Source organism: Sturnira hondurensis, unplaced genomic scaffold (assembly GCF_014824575.4).
Source record: "Sturnira hondurensis isolate 20B ecotype Veracruz unplaced genomic scaffold, ASM1482457v3 Scaffold0008459, whole genome shotgun sequence".
Taxonomy (NCBI): domain Eukaryota; kingdom Metazoa; phylum Chordata; class Mammalia; order Chiroptera; family Phyllostomidae; genus Sturnira; species Sturnira hondurensis.
In genome coordinates, this window is record NW_028081090.1 from 26,028 (window position 1) to 32,874 (window position 6,847).

Below are 6,847 nucleotides of genomic sequence, written 5' to 3' on the forward strand. Positions count from 1 at the left end.
TTAATATATTTTACAAATGTATGACATTGCTATTTGGGCCTTATAAAGGTAGACCTGCCTTTGTTAATGACCTGAAATGTCTTTAAAAACCTCTGTGTGCTTTTAAATTAGATCACTTGTGCTACAACTTATAGGGAACTCTTAATTTCTCTTTCTGACTCCTCTCCCAGACACTAACAATTATTGGCACCAGAGGCACACTGGATTTTTTAGATATTATCCACTATCACAATATTTGCCCTTTTTTAAGTATGCCATTTTGAGGGGTTTTAGTATGTTAAAGAAGTTGCACAAACATTATGACCATCTAATTTGAGAATGTTTTCATCATCTTGAAAAAATAACTTGTACCCATTAGCACTTATTCCTAATATCCCCTCCTTCTGGACTCTGGCAACCACTAACATACAATGTCCCACAGAAGTAATGCCTGCTTGATTGTGGTTGGTAGGGTAATAATATGGGTGCCATAATTGACAGTTTTAAGGTTAACATTTCATGTAAAATGCCACATGGTATGCTTGAGTGTGATATTGTTAGGTTACAGGATTACATTCTTATGATTTTGTAATAAAAGATTTTGTAATAAAAACAAGGGGTGATATTTGTGTCAAACCCTATACTTTGCGTGTCTATGGATTTTTCGATTCTGGACATTTTATATAAATGGAATAATACAGTATGTGATTTTTAGATCTATTACTTAGCATAATATTTCAAAGGTTAATCCATGTTTAACTATTTATCAGTACCTCATTCACTTTTCTGCTTGAATAGTAATTGCTGAATTATATGGTAACAATATGTTTTAATTTTTGAGGTATAAATTGTTTTTTATAGAGACTTCACCATTTTACATTCCTATCAGCAGCATATGGGGGCTCAAATGAATCCACATCCTTGCTAAAACTTTACTATCTGTTGTTGTCATTGTTGTTGTTGTTATACTTGTACTAGTGGATGTGAAAATGGCATTTCATTGTGGTTTTGATTACATTTCACTAATGACTAATGATGTACATCTTTTTATGTGTTTGTACATCTTTTTATGTGTACATTTTTGCATATTTTCTATAGGTAAATGACTATTTGTATCCATTGCTTATGTTTTAATTGGATTATTTCTTTTTATTATTGACTTACCATGTATTTTTATGACTTCTGGATACAAGTCTCTTTTTTTCCTTACTCTTACTTACTTACTCCATGTCCCCCCATTCACAATACAGACCAGGCATAGGGCCTGGGCTGAGGTGTATACGGGGTGGGTTTACTCTGCCTCCTCTTTCTGTATAGGCAGGGTAAGAACACAGCCTGTGGTAAGCACCGGGAGGCTGGATACAAGTCTCATAAGATATATGATTTGCAAGCATTTTCTCTCATTCTAGAAATTGTCTTTTTATTTTTGATGGTGTCCATTAAAGAACAAAATTTTTCATTTTGATGAAGTCCAATTCATCCATGTTTTTCTCTTATTGCTTGTGTTTTGTTGTCAAATGCATTTTAAAATGCATCGTTCAATCCAAGGCCACAAAAATTTACACTTGTATTTTCTACTAAGAAATTTGTAGTTTTACATTTGCATCTGTGATCTATTCTGAGTTGATTTTTGTGTGTGGTATGAGGTTGGAGCCCAGCTTCATTATTTTACATGCAGACATCTGCTGTCCCAAAATCATTTACTGAAAAAGTATTCTTTATCCATAGAGTTGTCTTAGTACCCTTATTGAAAAATAATTATAGATATGTGAGCTTGCATCTGGACTCTCAGTTCTATTCTACTGAATTATATGTCTATCTTTATGCAACTACCATAGTATCTTTTTTAAAAAAATTCTTGTTCAAGTACAGTTTTCTGTCTTATATTCCAAGCCCTGCCCCCCAAGTGCTCCCCACCTCCCTCCCATTTCTGCCCCCCACCTTAGTTATTGTCCATGTGTCTTTTATACTTGTTCATATGACCATGGTGTCTTGATTACTGTAGCTTTATAGTAAGTTTTGAAATTGGGCAGTGTGAGTCCTCCAAATTTGTTGTTCACTTTCAAGATGGTTTGGGCTATTCTAGACTACTTGAATTTCCACACGAAATGTTGGACTACCTTGTCAATTTCAGGAAAATTGACAGCTGAGTTTTTAAAAAGAGATTACATTAAATCAATAGGTCAATATGGCAAGTATTGCCATGTTTACAATATTCAGTCTTTAAATTCATGAACATAGGGTGTCATTTCATTTATTTGTTATTAATTTTTCCTATTAAATTATGTACTTTTAAATGTACAAGTCCTGCAGTACTTTTCTTAAATTTATTCTTTTTTCCCATGCTTTTATAAATGGAATAATTTCCTTAATTAATTTTGGATGACTTTTCCACTTTTATTGAGTTTATTGGGGTGACATTGGTTAATAACATTATATAGGTTTCAGGTGTACAACTCTATAAAACATCATCTGTATATTGTAATGTGTGTTCACCACCCTAAGTCAAGTCTCCTTCCATTACCATTTGTCCCCTCTTTACCTTCTTCCACCTTCCCTCACCCGCCTTTTTCTCAGGTAATCACCATACTTTTGCATGTATCTATAAGGTTTTTTTTTTTTTTGCTTAATCTTTTCACTTTTTTCACCCAGTCCACAACCCCCCTCCCCTCTGCAGTTGTCTGTCTGTTCTCTGCTATCTATGAATCTTTCTCTCCTTTGCTTGTTAGTTTATTTTGTTTGCTAGATTCCACATATAAGTGAGATAATATGGTATTTGTCTTTCACCTCCTGCCTTATTTCACTTAGCATAATGCTCTCCAGGTCCACCCATGCTGTCTCAAAAAATAACATTTCTTTTGGTTTTATGGCTGAGTAGTATTCCATTGTGTAAATGTACCACACTTGTTTTATCAACTCATCTACTGATGGGCACTTGGGCTGCTTCCAAATCTTGGATATTGTAAATAACACTGCAATGTACATGGGAGTGCATGTATTCTTTAGAATTAGTGTTTTGGGTTTCCTTGTGTATATTCCCTGAATATTTGCTGGGTCTTAAGGCAATTCCATTTTAATTTTTTTGATGACCCTCCATACTGCTTTCTACAGTGGCTGGACCAATCTGCATTGTCATCAACAGTGCAAAAGGGTTCCCCTTTCTCCACATCCTCTCCAGTATTTGTTGTTTGCTGATGTATTGATGGTAGCCATTCGGACAGGTATGACGTGATATATCATTGTGGTTTTAATTTGCATTTCTCTGATGATTAGTGACATGAACATCTTTCCATATGTCTATTGGCAATCTGTATGTCATCTTTGGAGAAGTGTCTATTCAGGTCCTTTGCCCATTTCTTATTTGGATTGTTTGTTTTTTTTCATGTTGAGTTTTATAAGCTTCTTATAAATTTTGGATTACTACTCTATAAATAAAATTAATATTTTTATATTGGTCTATTATACTATGTCTTTGCTGAATTCACTTATTTGCTCTTATTCATTTATTTTGTGCATTTATTTAGAATTTTCATAATTTTCTTCATATAAGATAATGTCTCCCGTGAATAACAATAGTTTTGCATCTTACTTTCCTATCTGCATGTCTTTTTAAATTTTTTTGTCTAATTGCCCTGGCTGGAACATCCAACTCAATGTTCATTATTTATAATTGCATGTTTTCTAATGGATTCAACTAGTTACCATTATAACATATTCTTCTTTGTTCTACTTATAATTTTTGTCTTAACATCTATTTTGTCTGATGTTAAGTATAGCCACCTCAGTTCTTTTTTAAAAATTTACTTAATTATTTTTCAAGTACAGTTTTTTATCTATTACTCCCATCCCATCCCACCCCCTGTACGCCCCCCTCCCTCCCATTTCCACCCTTCTCAGTTGTTGTCCATGTATCCTTTATATATGTTGCTCTAAATCCCTCCCCTATTTCCCCTGAAATTCCCTCCCCTCTTCCCTCTGGTCACTGTCAGCCTGTTCTCCAAAATATACAAAGAACTCACACGACTTCACTCTAAGAAGACAATTAACCCAATTAAAAAATGGGGAAAGGACTTGAACAGACACTTCTGCAAGGAGGACATACAGAGGATCCAGAGACACAAGAAGAGATGCTCAATATCGCTTGCTGTCAGAGAGATGCAAATTAAAACCACAATGAGATACCACTTTACACTGGTGAGAATGGCTATCATAAACAAAGCAATAAACAACAAATGTTGGAGAGGGTGTGGGGAAAAGGGGACTCTAGTCCACTGTTGGTGGAGTTGCAGACTGGTACAACCATTATGGAAAACAGTATGGAATTTTCTCAGAAAACTAAAATTGGACCTGCCTTTTGACCCAGCAATTCCACTGCTAGGATTGTATACTAAGAACCTAAAACACCAATCCCAAAGAACATATGCACACCAATGTTCATAGCAGCACAATTTACAATAGCCAAGATTTGGAAGCAACATAGGTGCCCTTCAAGTAAATGAATGGATCAAAAAACTATGGTACATATACACAATGGAATTTTATGCTGCAGAAAGAAAGAAGGAGCTCCTACCTTTTGCAACAACATGGATGGAACTGGAAAGCATTATGCTGAGTGAAATAAGCCAGGTGTTGAAGGACAAATACCATATGATCTCATCTTTAACAGGAAGCTAAACAACAAAACAAACAAGCAAGGCACTGAAATAGAGAACAGGCTGATACTTCAGTTCTCTTTGGGTTACTGTTCTCATTGAATATCTTTTTTTCCATTCACTTACTTTCAATGAATGTTCCTGAATCTAGTGTTCTTGTAGAACAGCTTGTAGTTGTTTCTTGTTTTTTTAATCCATTTTGCAAATTTTTGTGTTTTTTGAACTTCTGTTATTTTTTAAAAGATTTTATTTATGTATTTTAAAGAGGGGAAGGGAGGGAGAAAGAGAAGGAAAGAAACATCAGTGTGTGGCTGCTTCTCATATGCCCCTTGTTGGGGACCTGGCCTGCAACCCAGGCATGTGCCCTGACTGGGAATTGAACCAGTGCCCCTTTGGTTCCCAGGCCAGTACTCAATCCATACCAGCCAGGGCCAAATTTCTGTGTCTTTTTAATAGCAGTGTTTAATCAAATTGCATTTAACATAATTTCTTATAAGGTTGGATTTACTCCTGCCAAACCCCATGGTTTGTTGGTGTTGGTGTTTTTTGTTGTTTGATTGTTTAATGAACTTTTTGAAATAATTCCAAATTCTCCAAAACATGCTCCAAGCTTTTCAGAGTGTCCTGTGGACATCTAATTTCACCACTTTTAAAAGAAAGCTTCTTGGTTAGCTTACTGTTTGCCACCAATTGTTATCCACCAACTTAGTCGGCCTTGGTGTTCAATATTTGCCTCTTATTATTTTCTACAAACTCCCCCAAGAAGGAAATTGTTCACAATAGACAAACTCTGACTCAAGTTATATAAACACAGCCTTCAGAGTGGAGTCTTTCAGAAAACCCCCAGCAGGTCAAGTCATGACAATTCTCTGAGAAAGAAGCTTGGAAGGAGTTCCAACCTCGTTCTGCCTCTTCCAGTATGCTGATTTTTGCCATCATTGCAGGCTGTTGGTTTTCATATTTACTGTGGAGCTGGAGAGAGGTTGAAGAGAAATAAGGGAAGTTTAAATATCACAAAGCTTTGAATATATTCTCCCTAGGTTGCTACACGCATTTAGCTAATTTTTAGAGTTCTGAAAATGTTTGACCATTTCTTCAAATTTTCTTATTTCTTTTATGGAAGAGAGAATTTTAGAAGTTCCTCACTCCAGTATTTTCTGTGATATTAGTCCACTGTAGATATTTTCATTGAGCACTCCCCAACCTTAAAAACTAAATATATAAAGTGTTCAAGAAAAATCACCTTGAAAGTTCATTGACATTCAGGATCTTTCTGCCATTCCTAAAATCACTCAAACCAATGTTCTCTTGTTTTGTTTTGTCTGACAATCAAGAGGAATAATGTGGTTCTTTACATGTTATTCATATAAAAATATAAGCCAGACCATGTTCTCCCTCTACTCAAAATCCTCCAGTGTCTCCCCATCTCACTCAGAGTAAAGTCATTGTTCCACCTCCAGCAACCTGTACAACATATGACACATAGTAGTGGTACATCACAGTGGAGTGAATGGATTAAAGAAGGATGGGGGGTGGGATGGGATGGGAATAAGAGACAGAAAACTGTACTTGAAAAATAATTAAATAAAAAAATTGAAAGGAAAAAAAATAAAAAATAAAAAAAAGAAGGCGTAGCAAAATAGCAAGACCTAAAACTAGCGAGTTAAATCTAGTAACTTTGTATTTTATAAATCTCCTTTTTTTCTCTCTGAACCTGAATGAAAAGCACTCTCATTTTTAAAAATTTATTTATTTATTTAATTAGTTTTCAAGTACAGTTTTATGTCTATTACTCCCATCCCATCTCACCCCCCCATGCTCCCCCCTCCCTCCCATTTCCACCCTTCTCAGTTGTTGTCCATGTATCCTTTATATATGTTCCTCTAAATCCCTCCCCTATTTCCCCTGAAATTCCCTCCACACTTCCCTCTGGTCACTGTCAGCCTGTTCTCTATTTCAGTGTCTTTGGTTATATTTTGCTTGCTTGTTTGTTTTGTTGTTTAGCTTCCTGTTAAAGGTGAGATTATATGGTATTTTTCCTTCAACACCTGGCTTATTTCACTCAGCATAATGCTTTCCAGTTCCATCCACGTTGTTGCAAAAGGTAGGAGCTCCTTAAAAGCACTCTCATTTTTTAAAAAAATGTCTGTAGCAGCACTTGTTTTGTTACCAGTCTTCAACATGATACACATTCTCCCACATCATTTACATCAATT

General features: G+C 35.4%; 1 non-coding gene across 1 annotated transcript; it reads right to left on the minus strand.

The window, feature by feature from the left end:
• Positions 1 to 1,204: 1,204 nt before the first annotated feature.
• On the minus strand, positions 1,205 to 1,336 carry LOC118992919 (small nucleolar RNA SNORA51). Its single transcript, XR_005067739.1, has one exon. It is a non-coding gene; the product is annotated as a small nucleolar RNA SNORA51 (small nucleolar RNA).
• Between the last annotated feature and the right edge of the window lie 5,511 nt (positions 1,337 to 6,847).